The sequence below is a fragment of the Medicago sativa genome, chromosome 3, assembly GCF_051527215.1.
Source record: "Medicago sativa cultivar Bolivia chromosome 3, Bolivia_mono, whole genome shotgun sequence".
NCBI lineage: Eukaryota > Viridiplantae > Streptophyta > Magnoliopsida > Fabales > Fabaceae > Medicago > Medicago sativa.
The window spans coordinates 32313512-32328121 of NC_140751.1; the positions used below are offsets into that span (position 1 = coordinate 32313512).

Here is a 14610-nt window from a genome sequence, read left to right on the forward strand (position 1 = left end):
AAAGAAGAGTTGAGCTAGTATTTTTAGGTCCAAAATTAGGGTATAACACAAAATACCCAAAACCCCAAGCAAACAAAAGGCTCATAACCCTCACATTATGACATTTTTCAAAGAGTTTTAGGTTCAGCCCTAATATGAGAGTTACAAGAAAATCACAAGCCAAAGAGTTATGGTATATTCTTAAGTCTATTTTACACTAATTCACATATTAAAATTCAAGTAACTTGCCATATAAGAAACCAATTATCATATATCACAAACAGCACCAAATATTCCAAATTGAACAACAAACAAAACCTCAAAATTACTCAAAAAGCAACAATTATTATGAGTAAAAGAATTGGAATCAAAACATGCAAGAAACTCCACAAAATTTGACAAAGACAAGAAAAAAAAAACAACACAAAATCACAAGAAAATTCCACATATATTTTTTATCAATTTTCAACATACCAAAATATCATGAGAAACAAGTTTCAAGTGTCAAAATAGTTGCAAGAAAATTCCCAAAATTTTTAGAAATTTTAATAAGATTTTTAACAAAGAATGAAAAAAGAATTGAATTAACAAAGAACAAATTATTTTCATGTATTTTCATCAAGATTAATATGTAAAACACATCAAAATTCATTGAAAATAACAAGAAAATATTGAAAAAATTTGTTTAGGAATTTTATAGTACAAAAACAAGCATGCAGGGGTTCAAACAGCAAGAAACAGTGTTGAAATAGCAAAACCAAAGCAAGAAAACGAAATCCAGGCCCAAGGTCCTTGATGGATCTGGACTATCCAAACGCATCAGGAGCGTTGGATTGGTCCAGCTCCATCTAAACCTAGATCTAACGGTGAGGAAGCATTCCTGAGGCTTATATAAGCCTTGCTCCACCGTTGTCCTCATTTCCTCCCTTCTTTCTCTCTCTAACTTCTCTCCTAGTGAGAGAAGCTCTGCAACTCTCTTCTTCTCCGATCATCTTCTTCGACGAACACAACGGCGGAGGTACGGTGGTCCGCCGGTGGCGCCACCGTACCTGAATACTTTTTCTGGAAATTTTCACATCGTTGTGTTCGTCTGAGTCTCCTCTTTATGATTCTGGAACTAGTTTTTTGAAATAAAGCCTAGATATGAACAGATCTACACTTGAATCTTACAGCTTCAACATTTTCAAATCTTTTCAGAACTTCTTGAAATGAAACCTTAATCTAAACTATTTTCTACACTGATCATGAATATGAGCTTGGATTTACAAAATAAACGGCGAATCTTCGTAGATTTACATTTTAGGGTTCGGTTTTCATTTTTTTGTGAAGTTTTCGAAGGAACAAGTCTTGAAACTTATTTATCTACCTTGATTCACCGTTTATCTGTTCCTATGGATCTTCGATGAGCTATTGCGATGAAAACGAAGAAGTTTTTGGTGATTACCTGGTTTTAATTGGAGATTCGAACGAAAAGAGTCTCAAGAACGCTTCAGATTCTTCTGGTGAGTTTGAACCGAAAATAAATCGGTGTTCTTCTCTTCTTCTTCTTCACTGGTTCAAAACTTGCTTCGATTCTTCTTCCTCTCTTCTTTAATCTTCTTCTTGTGATAGCCTTGAGCTTGAATTGCAAGAAGAGGAAAAAAATACAGTTCGATGATGATGATTTTCGCAGAGAATCACTGAGAACTAGTACGAAATTCACTTCAATTTGGTTCAATTTGTGATTCTGGAAAAAATTAGGGTTTGATGAATGTTCTTTGTGTTCTTGGAATTTTTTGTGCTTTGATCGTAACTGAATGGAGAGAGAAACAATTTGTGATGATTTGGCACTGAATGAATGGTATTGTTACTGTGCATTGATGAGTTGGCTTATATTTATATGCCAAGTGTGATATCTGAACCAATGAGCTTGTGACATGTGTACTTGGACTAAATGGCTCGGCCTTGCTGAGTTTCTTGCCTTAGGGACCTCTCTGCAATTTTTGGAACTTTGGGACCAATCTGTAATTTTAGTAAAAGGACTAAAAAACAGACTTTAAAACAATAAGGGACTGGACTGCAATTTTAGAAAAAGGACTAAAAAACAAATTTGAAACCAAAAGGACTTAAATGCAATTTTCAAAACTTTGAAGGACTAAAATGCAATTAAAAATAAAATTGGGTAAAAAATGTAAATTGAAAACAACGTAAAGTGAAACCAAATAAAAAACACAAAAAGGACTAAAATGAACCAACTACACAAATGAGGTACTTCAAAGTAACCTCTCTCTGTCAAAATTTTATGTGAAATGACCAAAATGTCCCTAGGGACTAAACTGACTCAAAGTGACTCAGATGCAATTTTGGAATGGATTTTAACATAGAAATGAAACAAAGATTTATATAAACAAATTGAAAAGGCTCAGAGACAATTTTCAAGGACTGAAATGAATTTGGATGCATGAAATGACTAAAATGCCCTTTTTATGAGTTTTTGCAAATAACATTGAAATAAGATGCAGAGAAATATGCAATTGATCAGAGACAATTTCAAATGACTTGGAATGCAAGAAAGACCCTTTGGATGGTTCAAAATGCAAGAAAACATAGACAAAGTCACAATTGAATATTTCTTCAAAGCAAAGACAGTAAAACATGCAGCTAGAACATAGTAAAATATCAGAGTATCAAATTGGCAATCATTCAATAGTAATAGACACATGTCAGAGAAAAAAAACATTTTGAGCAAGTATTTTTAGGTCCAAAATTAGGGTATAACACCATCGCCTTGAACTCCTGAGACACATTCACTCCAATTAAGGAGCTCTTTGAAAAATTGATTTTCAACCCCGACGCCATTTCGAAACCTTGGAGCAAAGCCTTCATTGTCCAAAGATTAGCTACCATAGCCTTTCCAATACAAAGAGTATCGTCCGTATATTGCAAATGAGAGACCGTCAATCCATTATCCCCCACTTCAAACCCCTCAAACAAATTTAAAGTTACGGCATTCCTAATTAGGTCGCTAAAGCCTTCCGCCACCAACAAGAACAAGAAAGGAGCTAACGGATCCCCTTGTTTGAGCCCTCTTATAATACAAATTTCCTTCGTAGGAGTCCCATTTACAAGAATAGACATACTCACACCAAAAATGCATGCTTTCATCAAAGCCACACACTTTGCGCACATTCCTACCCTTCCCATCATGTACTCCAAAAAACCCCAATCCACTGAATCATAGGCCTTTTCAAAGTCTACTTTAAAAATCAAACATTCCTTTTTCCTTTCTTAGCATAGTCCACCACTTTATTCACCACCAACACACCATCTACCAAATGTCTCCCTTTTAAAAAAAGCCGATTGGGATATTGAGATGATAGAATTCATAACTCCCGCCAATCTCCTAGCTAAAACCTTAGCTAGGATTTTATAAAGCGAACCAAGCAAAGAAATATGTCGGTAGTCCTTCAAAGCCATTGGAGATGATACTTTGGGAGTCAAAGTTACAAAGTAAGACAACATACCCTTAGGCAAAGTCTCATTTCCATGGAATTGGTCAAACATAATTCTCACCTCATGTTTAATCAAGTACCAAAACTCCTTGACAAACGCAAAATTAAATTCATCCGGACCCAGGCTTTTATTACCATCACAATCCCTTACCACCCCTTCAATTTGCTCCAAAGATAAAGTGGCTACCAACAAATCATTTTCTGGACCGGTCAACCTACTAAAAGTGACCCCATCCAATCTTGGACGATCCATGTGATTTGCCGAAACATGATTTCTAAAATAGTCCACCACCACCCTCCGGACATCTACCGATGCCACCGCCCACCCATCATTCTCCCGAAGAGCTTTAATTGAATTTCTATTAGATCTCAATTTAACACTATTATGGAATTATTTAGAATTAGCATCTCCCTCCTTAAGCCACCTAGAGCGAGATCTTTGAACAATGAGAGAGTCTTTCGCCCTTAAAAGCCTCCATAACTCCACAAATTTATCTTTACGGCATTGGACCTCTTCCTCACTCAAAACCCCTTCCTCCCCTTTTCATCCAAGCGTTTAATATCTTCCATCCCTCCGTACTCCTTCTTGTTCCACTCTTTTAGCTTAAGCTTAAGGAACTTTAGTTTTTCTTTCAAGACAAAACCTATCCAACCCTTTATATGTTGATTACGCCAAGCCACCATCACCACCCCCTTAAACCTCCTATTATGAAGCCAAAAATTATTGAATCTAAATGGTTTTGGTCCCCAATCCCACCCGCCTTTTTTCAACACTAAAGGACAATGATCCGAAACATCACGCGGAAGCACCCAAAGTGTAGCATTCCCCCACAACCAAGCCCAAGCTTCCGAGACTAGAATCCTATCTATTCTACTCATAGAAATACCATTAGCGTGATACCAAGTAAATCTACGGCCCACCACATTAACATCCTCCCACTCAAACAATTGCAAGAAATTGTTAAAAAGTGACATATCTAACAATTGGCTCGACGATGCCTCCAAATTCACTCCCCTTCTTTCATCGGGCCATCACACCACATTAAAATCCACTACCACACACCAAGCACCCTCCCCTTTCTCATTACGCTCCACCAAAAGCGCCTCCCATAATCTTCTTTTTGATGCCACATCGCATTTAGCATACACATTAACAATGAAGCATCTATGCTTTTCCACACCCCATTCCAAGCACAGCCCCACATACCCCTCCCCATGAAAAGAAAAGATCAAGTTAGAGCACGACTTACTCCAAATCGACAAAATGCCTCTACTATTACCTCGGAAGGACGGAAAACTCGCTCACAATCTTGACTACCCCAAATAAAATGACATAGGAGAAGAGTAATATCCTCCATCTTAGTCTCTTGAATAGCCAAAAAATCCACCTTATTATGTCTCACTAACTCCCGAATATTGTTATGTTTCACCCTCCCCCACAACCCTCTAATATTGAAGGTTGAGACTATCATTAATCCACCTTCTCATTCCCCTTACCAGCCACTTGCCTTGTTACTGACAAACCCCCATTCTTAGCACTTGAACATTCCTCCACATTACATGATAGCCCCAATTGATTTTGAATATCAGTGAGCCCTTGTTCATCTAAAATAGGAGCTAAACCATCTTGTTGTTTTTTGATCACCAAGTCCACCCCTGATCCCTGTAAACAACCAAACTTCCTAGCCTTCAAACTAGAGGTTCGAACCTCCTCTCCCCTGACATCTTCAGCTGACGACTGTACCACCTCCTCCATTGATTGCGATGCCGTCGAACCCTGCTTTGCTTTCCCTTGTGTAACACCCCGTTTTCCCAACATAAAAATTTCACATATGAATCAGAGACATTCAACATAAACGGAATGTCACACTTCTTAAAAATCATAAATGGAATAAATAACAATTCATCCTTCATAAATTAGTCAACATAAATATTCAAAAACTTCGCAGCGGATTTTAATTCAACAACATAATTACTCTTCGCACGAAGGCCTCATCAAACATCTCGTAATAATCCAAAAACTAAATCATAGTCATGTAAAATCATAAGCAATACGTAAGGAATAGAAAATAGCCACAAAAGTTCCCATCCAGTTACGTGTCAGAGCACCTAAAGACACAGTGAGAGATAGCCACTCACGACAACAATCAACAACTACTTATTCTCGATCACCTGTAAGTTACTCATACGAAGAGCAACATTTCCAAGCAGAAGGGGTGAGATTCACAAACAATAATGTTAAGCATATAATTCAACAATTATATTTAACAACATAAACATCATCAACATATCATAACAATGGTCATGTAGCATCATTATCATCATCATAATCAACATCAATATCAACTTCATAACTCAACTTAACAACTTGACTCAACAATGCAACTTAACTCGACTATGCAACTCTATCATTTTACTCATGCATGTGGTACCATTCTAGGGCATAAGCCCTCGTCGCTTTTGAGCATAAATATACTCCTAGGGCATGAGCCCTCGTCTTTATTGAGCAAAAGCTCCTAGGGCATGAGCCCTCGTCTTTAAATGAGTATGCATGGACTCAACATCTTACAACTTAGACAACATGAACGTCTTATATGACTCCAATAATTTGGATCAACATCTCACATCTTAGACCGACACATGCAACTTTAATCAATAGTAAACAGCAAGATGGCAGCACATCAATAATCTCAAGATATAACAATATCAAAATGTAAACATCGTCTCAAATCATCACTTATAATTCACATAATGCATATACGATTATATATATCATCAGTAACAACACTAAATCATCTTATAACAACTTCACAGATCATCATTAATATTATATTCAAACATCAACAATTTATCATATAACATCGTATTCAAACATCAACAATTCATCATGCAATTTTGTAAAAACATAATAAATTATATATAACATATTTCCATGTCAAACCAAGGATACTAGAAAGATATCACAATTATCAACAACTTTCATGTTTATACCAAAGACCAATTTAAAACAGAGACGTGTGAAAAAGACTCAAAAACATGAAACAGAGAATGTTGTCACCGTACAATTTCGCTAAGACCTCCTCGGAGTATTTTTATCATAACTCAAAAACTAAAAGTCATTTTCACGTCAAACTAAAGCCACTGGAAAGCTAACAAAATTATCTAAAACTTTCATGTTTACACTCAAGGCCAATTCTCTACCGATCAATACCAGTTTTCGTTTCGAAAATCTAAAAAGTTGTGCAGAAAGTCCATAAAAATTCATTGTGACCTACGTGCAGTAATTTGACCATAACTCAAGTTCTATAAATCATTTTGACGTCAGACCAACGGAATTAGAAAACTAACATCCATACCTACAACTTTTGTGTTTACACCTAATACCAATTCTGTACCGATCAATACAGTTTCTATTTCAAAATTCGGGACAGAGATAAGAAAAAATCAGGAAAAGCAACTTATATTATTCAAACTTCACATTCATTCAAAATCATCACAATCAACAACAACAACTCATAACATAAATCATCAATTATCACTCTTAACTCTAATCCTCCAATTCTCAAAAACTAAACCTACAACATGTTAAATGAAATTTTCAGAATCAAAGACTCAAGATTATTGAATGATAGTCCCACCCTTACCTTAGATTGATTGATTGCAAGGATTCTACAGACTTCTCTTCTCTGGTTCTTCTCTTCTCTAGGTTTCTCCTCTTTCTGCCAAAAACAGTTTGCACGTAATCCTTCTTTTCTAACTCTGACTCTCCTCTTTATTTAAACCTTAACCTATTTATTTTCTCTTAATTCCATTTCTGCCCCAAAGCCTCATTATTCTAAATAATTATATTTTTCCACTAAATATATTATTCCACTAATTATTTTCTCCCACTAAATATATTCTAATAAATAATAAAATAAAGCCACTCAATAAAATATCAACATATCACATAATTAAATAAATCATATAATTCGACTCAATCTCAAGAAAAATAATTAAATAACAAGGAGGGCGTTACACCTTGCATGGTTTTCTTATCACATCCACGGTGATTCTTCGTGAGTTCTGCCATCTGAATAAATTTAGGAAGAATTTGGTGAGTCACAATCTTCCTTCCTTCCTTCCTTTTCTGTCTATTCTTTTGTCTAAGTTTCAAGAGATTTTCTTCATCCCCACCATATAAATCTATAGAATCACTGAAATCTGATAAGTCTGAGTCTTCCGCCGGAAATCTGATATGGTTATTGGGCTTCGACACCTCCTGCAGGTTCATATCAGCCATACGCCGGTGAACCTAACTCTCTGAAACACAATCGCGATCCGACAAAGGAGAAGAAGCCGGGTCAACGAGAATCGCCTTGTGAACCGTAACCCGTTTGAGGTTCGGTTCTATTGCAGCCGCTTCACTTGACCCGAGAGCAACCGGGTTATGATCCACCTCCTGTATGCCCACTACCAAGGCTCATCCTGACCCACAACACTAAACCAATTTCTCTCTCCTCCAGCCTGGCCCACCACTGGCACGTGGGTTGACTCCTCTATCTCCACAAAATTGTTGTTGGCCCCCACCTTTAAAAAGTTAACATCAGAGCTGCACATTATATCCTGCACCCCACTCCTTAAAACCTACTTTTTGCCTAGGCCTTCCACTTGTCCCACAGAGATAGGCTGATTCAAACTAACATCCCCTTTTGCAGCATCAGATCTCTCTGCTGGAACAAAAGAGACATTCTGAACCTCCATAAAATTTGTTGACTCTTTCCCCACTTTAACATTGGACTTCTCACCATCCAATCCCAGGTTAACTGATGCATAGGATCTAGGACTGGACCCCCCATCTGCTGATCAACCAACCTCCTCACATCCAGCCACGTCAGCCTCACGTGACCCACGTGAGCTGACGTCATCCCATCCCAACCTTTCCTCCTCCTTTGGCCTCCACCATAACTCCCTCTCTTCCACCACCCACAACTCAAAAACAACACCCATCACCCTTAATCTTACAGTTTCATCAATAAAACCTTTTCTCAACGTCGAAATCCAGATCCTAGCAAAATCCATACTCTTTCTCTCAATAGTCATCTCATCAAAGTCAAGAAAATCCCCAAACCTTGCACCAAAAGCTTTGAAAAGTTGTTCATCCCAAACATGAAGAGGTATGCCAAAAATGTTTAACCAAATCAACCTCCTCTTAGCAACTAATGGCGGCGTCCACCTCTTAACATCCTTAAACACCATGTTCCACCAAGTCAGATGACCTTCAATCAAAGTTTCCAAGTTAACCTGTCTTGTAGGCTTGAGCAAAACCAGTCTATCCCCCATCCCTGTAACAAAGATATCTGGTAACCCCTCCATGACCATCCCATATTTAACTTTATGATGCTCTAAATCTTGAGCAAGAGTTCCCACATAGCTATCACTAAGAAACCCGAACATTTCCTCACTTGGGAGAACTTCCAGGCATTGCATCTCCTCTCTACCCACACTGGCAGAAGCTTTATCATTATAAATGGCATTTTTGAATGACTTTCCAAGAGCAATACCCTTGGATATCACTGTCTGCGCTAGTTTCTTCTGAACCACCCCTTCTGCCTTCTTCTAGATCACTGCCTCCGCCTTCTCCTCCCTTCCAAACCTAGCTTTGTTGACCTTCAATCTACAATCCCCCAGCCACACCTCCTCCAACCGAGCTGCAAGATCCTCCACATCCCTCACCTCCTTAAACTTGACGAAGCCAAACCTTCGGCCCCATTTGTCTAGCTTCGTAGGAATGAACACTTCACCAACATAACCGAAACTCGCGAAAAGCCTCCAAAGATTTGAATACTCCGCATCATCCGTAATATTAGTGAAGAAGAACGGAATAGTTGCTGAATCAATGTACCGCCTGAAACCAGGAAGCTTGCCTTTACCCACACCATCTTGAGATGGTAGTTTTTCCCCTATTGGCCCTTTCCCCTTGTTGTTTCTCATCTCTGTGTCCCTAATTGCCCCTTTCCCCCAGGAGTTTCTCTCTGTTCATTCTCTCTCATCGCATGCTTTTTTTTGCATGATTAGTAGTTAAGAGACTCATAGATCAAATAATTTAATGTCTAAAAATTGTGTAGGAATTGCAACATTAGAAAGTAAGAATCTCACCCCTTCCAAGTAAGGTTCCATTTATCCTTTTAGCTCATCCATTTTGTGTAGGAATTTTGTGAATTCCGTGAGCTTTGCAGTAACTATTGAACTATTCACGACCGTACTCTAAGCCATTTTCAGTCCTTAGTATTTTTTTTTACCTTTTCTCTATTCTGTTTACAATCATAACATTCGAAGATTTTGAATGCCTCGTCTTGGCTTTTCAAAAGATAAATCCAAAATTTTCTCTGGAGTGGGTTTATATTTAACTTTGAAGAAGAAACATTTCATTTTGAGATCAAGTTTTCAAATTGGAATTGTGGAGAATGAAATTACACAGAGGAGAAAAATATGAGTTGTCTTTAGTGAATTGTATATCTGGTGAAAGTTTTGTGGGAAACGGAGAAAAGGGTAAGGTAAGGTTGAAGGAGAAAAAAAAATGAGAAAGGCGATGTGCTTGCGTGAGAGAGATAAAGACATGAGTCTTGGAGTGTTTAATAACCCTTTGATTTCAACGTAAAACATGGTTGGCAGGTGTCATAACAAGCAAATCACCACATGCCACATCATGTTGGGAAAATGTCGTGAAAACGATTGTCGCTAGATCTAGCATTTTCTAATTACAAATGAGTAAACCATCAAATTTGTCCCTTTCTCTGTACCAAATTCTCAAGTTGGTACCTGACTTTATTAATAACTCAAAATTGTCTATGTCTTTTTCAAACGTTTTTCAGATTGGTCTCTGACTCTATTAGTTGTTTTGCATTTTAAGCCATTAACGTACCAAATAAGATCCAAAAGATATTATGTCATTAACCACTAAATAATATCCAAAAGACAGTGAGTCATTAACACTCAAAATACAAAATAATTAATAGAGTCAGGGACCAGTCTGAGAAGGGTCTTGTTAACCAGTGCCCCTAGGGCACTGGTTAAGGAAGCAAATATAGTAATATTTGTCTTGAAAGTTGTATAATCAATGCATTAAAAGATTAAAAAGTGTCTTTTCTGACTTTCACTTTCTTCTTTTAGCTTCCTTAACCGGTGTCCCAGGACACTCGTTAACATTTTCCATCTGAGAAACATTTGACAAAGACAGAGATCATTTTAAGTTGTTAATAGAGTCATGGGCCAAATTGAGAATTTGGTACGTGTTGAAGTTTGTTGTATGTCCCACATCGCTCAGGTTCCCGGGCTGTCGAGTGTATAAATATACTTGAGTTCCCTCCTCCTTTGAGCTAGCTTTTGGGATGAGATCCAAGCTTATTTTAACATGGTATCAGAGTCAGGTTAAGGATTGCGATGTGGGAATTTGACCCAGGCCCACGCTAGGTTCCACGCTAGGTCCCACGCTACGCGTGAGGGTGGGTGTTGAAGTTTGTTGTATGTCCCACATCGCTCAGGTTCCCGGGCTGTCGAGTGTATAAATATACTAGAGTTCCCTCCTCCTTTGAGCTAGCTTTTGGGATGAGATCCAAGCTTATTTTAATAGTACGAAGACATGAATCAATTTGATGGTTTACTCTCAATTTGATGGTTTACTCAATTATAAATGTATCAATAAAGCAAAATTTGATGGTTTACTCAATTATAAATGTATCAATAAAGCAAGAAGAAAACCATAAAATAAGATGCAGCCATTTTTTATTAATCATCGAAATTTTTCTCATTACTTCAGTTTACAATCTGTTGTTATTGACACGAGTAATGATATTTTGACATCCATTTGATGACAACCTTGTTTTTCTCACTTCTTATTGGTCAAAAACAATGGAGAGAGAAAAATGAAGAGAGGATAACAACATTATGTGAGTATGAGAGAGAAAGTTGTTCAAAAGTTGTCAAAAAGTGGTTGTCAAAATATCATTTCTCTATTGACACAGAGTATTACACAAGTCGTAAGTTGGAGGACATAAACACAAGGGACCCACACAACTGTCGCAACATGCTCTAAATAATGGACCTTCTTTTTCACACAGACAGTGGTTGTTCACACAAGTACTACCTTCTTTGTAATAACAAATTTTTTGACAACCCAAATGCACAACACCTCCTTCTCTTGCTTCAGATTTAATGCACATATCTGCATATATACACAAATTATATTAAACGTTTGATGCATTATTTTGAGAACAACATTGTACGTAAATTTTTTGAAACTAAATCAATTAGTTGAAGTGAAAAATAACAATGTGATAAGTAATCAACTTATTAATTAACTTCTGACCTGAAACAATGAAGGAAAAAAGTACTAATAATACTAGTCTGAAAGAAAAGCTGATTTTCATTGTAGCTTCCATCCTTCTTCTGTTCATCTACAAAATGTTCTTTATGCATTTATATACAGTATATGAGTATGCCAACTTGTTAATTGATAGATATAAATGTAAATAAAATATTAATTAATTAATCAATGTACTATGACTTATCTGGTCAAAATACATATTCGTTATTTATCCGTTGGATATTCCTATAAAGATTCCTTTATACTACTTTCCCAAACAAGCAAATGATTTTTCCCTTAAAAACCATTTTTATCTTTATTAGTTAATTATTTTTTGTTTAATCTAATTATAGCAATATGTTTTCACTATATATAACACTTTTTTTTTTGGTTGGATACCGAATTTTAGAAAAAGAATATTTACGACACATTTTTCCTTCAAAAAAAATATTTACGACACATTTTTTTTATCAGGTATAATTTCACCATATATAAAATGCTTTTTTCTTTTTTTTCAACAGTACATAGGGCTACTTATACTTTTCATCCTTTAAATTATTTTAAGGTTTCACTTTACTCTCTTATATTCTTTTTCTATATTTTAGTCCCTAAAGTTACAAATATATATTATACACTATACTCCTCAAGGATTTCTTTCGTCCTATTTTGTTTTTAACTTAAGAAATTGAATACTTTCATCCTCCAAGTCATGAATGTTACTCAGTTTGATCCTTTATATCAGCGTCTATTTTGTAACTTAGAGATCAAAGCTTCTAAAATATTTTACCATAAAAAGCATTTTTGTCTTTATTAGTTTTTTTTTTTGACAAGTTATCTTTATTAGTTAAATATTTTTTCTTTAATCTAATTATATAGTTATATAGCAATATGAAGCAAACAAATTAATGATTCAAAAACAAGGAATATTATCTCTTACCAAATACATATTTTTTTCTAGCGTCACCCTCCTTTAGGCTGCCACCGCACCTTGGGCCGGATCTACCTTGTGAGAAGTTGATTCTCATCTCATCCTTTATCTAGATGTTTCTATTCATGCCTTTATATTCTTTCTCAAACACAGACATATCTCATCTCTCACAAACCCTAGCCTCCTGTGTCAAATTTTATGTGTACAAACCTTGCTATTCTAAGCTTTCCAATTTTCCTTGTCGTTTTCCTTCATATTATCTGATGACATGCTGTCATTACGTAATTTTTAGGACTTATTGTGACATTTTGATAGAGTTCTCATGCAATTTATACTGTTCTGGAGTGCAAAAAGCTGAAATATTGAAGTCTGTTTGAAGCAAATCGCGCCACGCCAATTTCAAGCCGTGCTGCGATTTTTGAAGCGAAATTACAACCTCCCTGTTTGAGGGAAATCGCGGCACGCCTATATACATGGCGCGGCGCGATTTTGATGGGTCAGGCCCAAGACTTCTATAAATACTGCACTCAATCTGAAGAACAAGGGTTACGATTTTGGAGAGCAAAGTGCGATTTTGAGACATCGGAGACGGCTAGAAGGGCGATTTCTTCAACCTTTTACCAATTCATGTATGTTTTAATTATTTCATTGATTATGCTATTTGTAAACTCAATTATGAGTAGCTAAATCTCTTAGAGATTAGATCCGAGATGAATCTTTGTAACCCTAATTGACACATGTTGCTGTGAAACTCTATTTTGTTTATGAATTCAATTCTAGTTTATTCAATTCAATTGTTCTTAATGCTTTTTATATCTTGATCACATATAACTTGATTTTGTGAGAACGAATGACCACTGACCATGGCTTTCGACTTAGACCTAATTGAATTGTTCTAATAAACAGGGTTAGTCTAGGAATAGATAATCGTTTGTTAGTGATAATAGGTTAACGTTCGGTAAAACCTTCAAGAATTATTAGACCACCTAAGGAATTAGGGGCTGTAGTTTAAGAAGAGGGTCCTAACTCAAGGGATTGATTAGGGCTATTTTGTTAATCATCATAAATTAGAAGAGGATTCATAACAAATAGGTGCAGTAGACCAATTAGGGGAACTTAGAGGATTCGACAGATCTGATCTCATCTTTCTCTCATATTTTCTTAATCAAATCTTTATTTTTTGTTGCTTGATTTAATTAAAATCAAACCAAATCTACTGCCTAGTGGCAAAACAAAATAAACTTTTATACATCCTATTTTTATAACACAATTGAATTATTGAAGTTAAAAACAGTCCTCGTGGGATCGATATTTTTACTACTTCGATAGTATTTGGTGCACTTGCCAAACGTCTATCAAGTTTTTGGCGCCGTTGCCGGGGACTGTTGATTTATTTCAACAAGGCAATTACGTTATAATCTAGGGTTTTTGCAATTTAATTTTCTGTTTTTAATTTTTTTTTTCTTTTATTTTATTTTTCTTTTTTTTATTTTTCTGTTTCAGTATTCATTTGATTACTCTTTATCGTGCAGCGCTACTAATGTATTTTGCTGTTTATGCGAGGTAAACAGAGCTCTGACGACTTAGAGTACGATCCGAAAATTGAAAGAACTGCTAGAGCACTTCGGAAAGCTGTCCGGTCGCAAAGGTTAGCTCAGTCCGTTCCACCGGGTGTTCGAGAACAAGTACCGGAGCCACTCTCAACTGAATCTGAGACGATCTCTTCTCCTAAATTTGTAACTATGGAAGGTGAAGGAGTTGTACCACCGAGACCTAAGCTAGGAGACTATGGGTTAGCAACACATCCCGGTCAACTGACCCACACTTTTCAGCCAGCTAATCTCGTTGCTTTCGACATCAAGACAACT

General features: G+C 36.4%; 1 long non-coding RNA gene across 1 annotated transcript; it reads right to left on the reverse strand.

Annotated features, from left to right (window-relative positions):
- Nucleotides 1–11212: 11212 nt before the first annotated feature.
- LOC146937198 (uncharacterized) lies at nt 11213–11952 on the reverse strand. The gene is made up of 2 exons (XR_015033253.1): nt 11818–11952; nt 11213–11673 (listed from the first exon to the last, which is right to left on the reverse strand). It is a non-coding gene; the product is annotated as an uncharacterized LOC146937198 (long non-coding RNA).
- Nucleotides 11953–14610: the final 2658 nt, after the last annotated feature.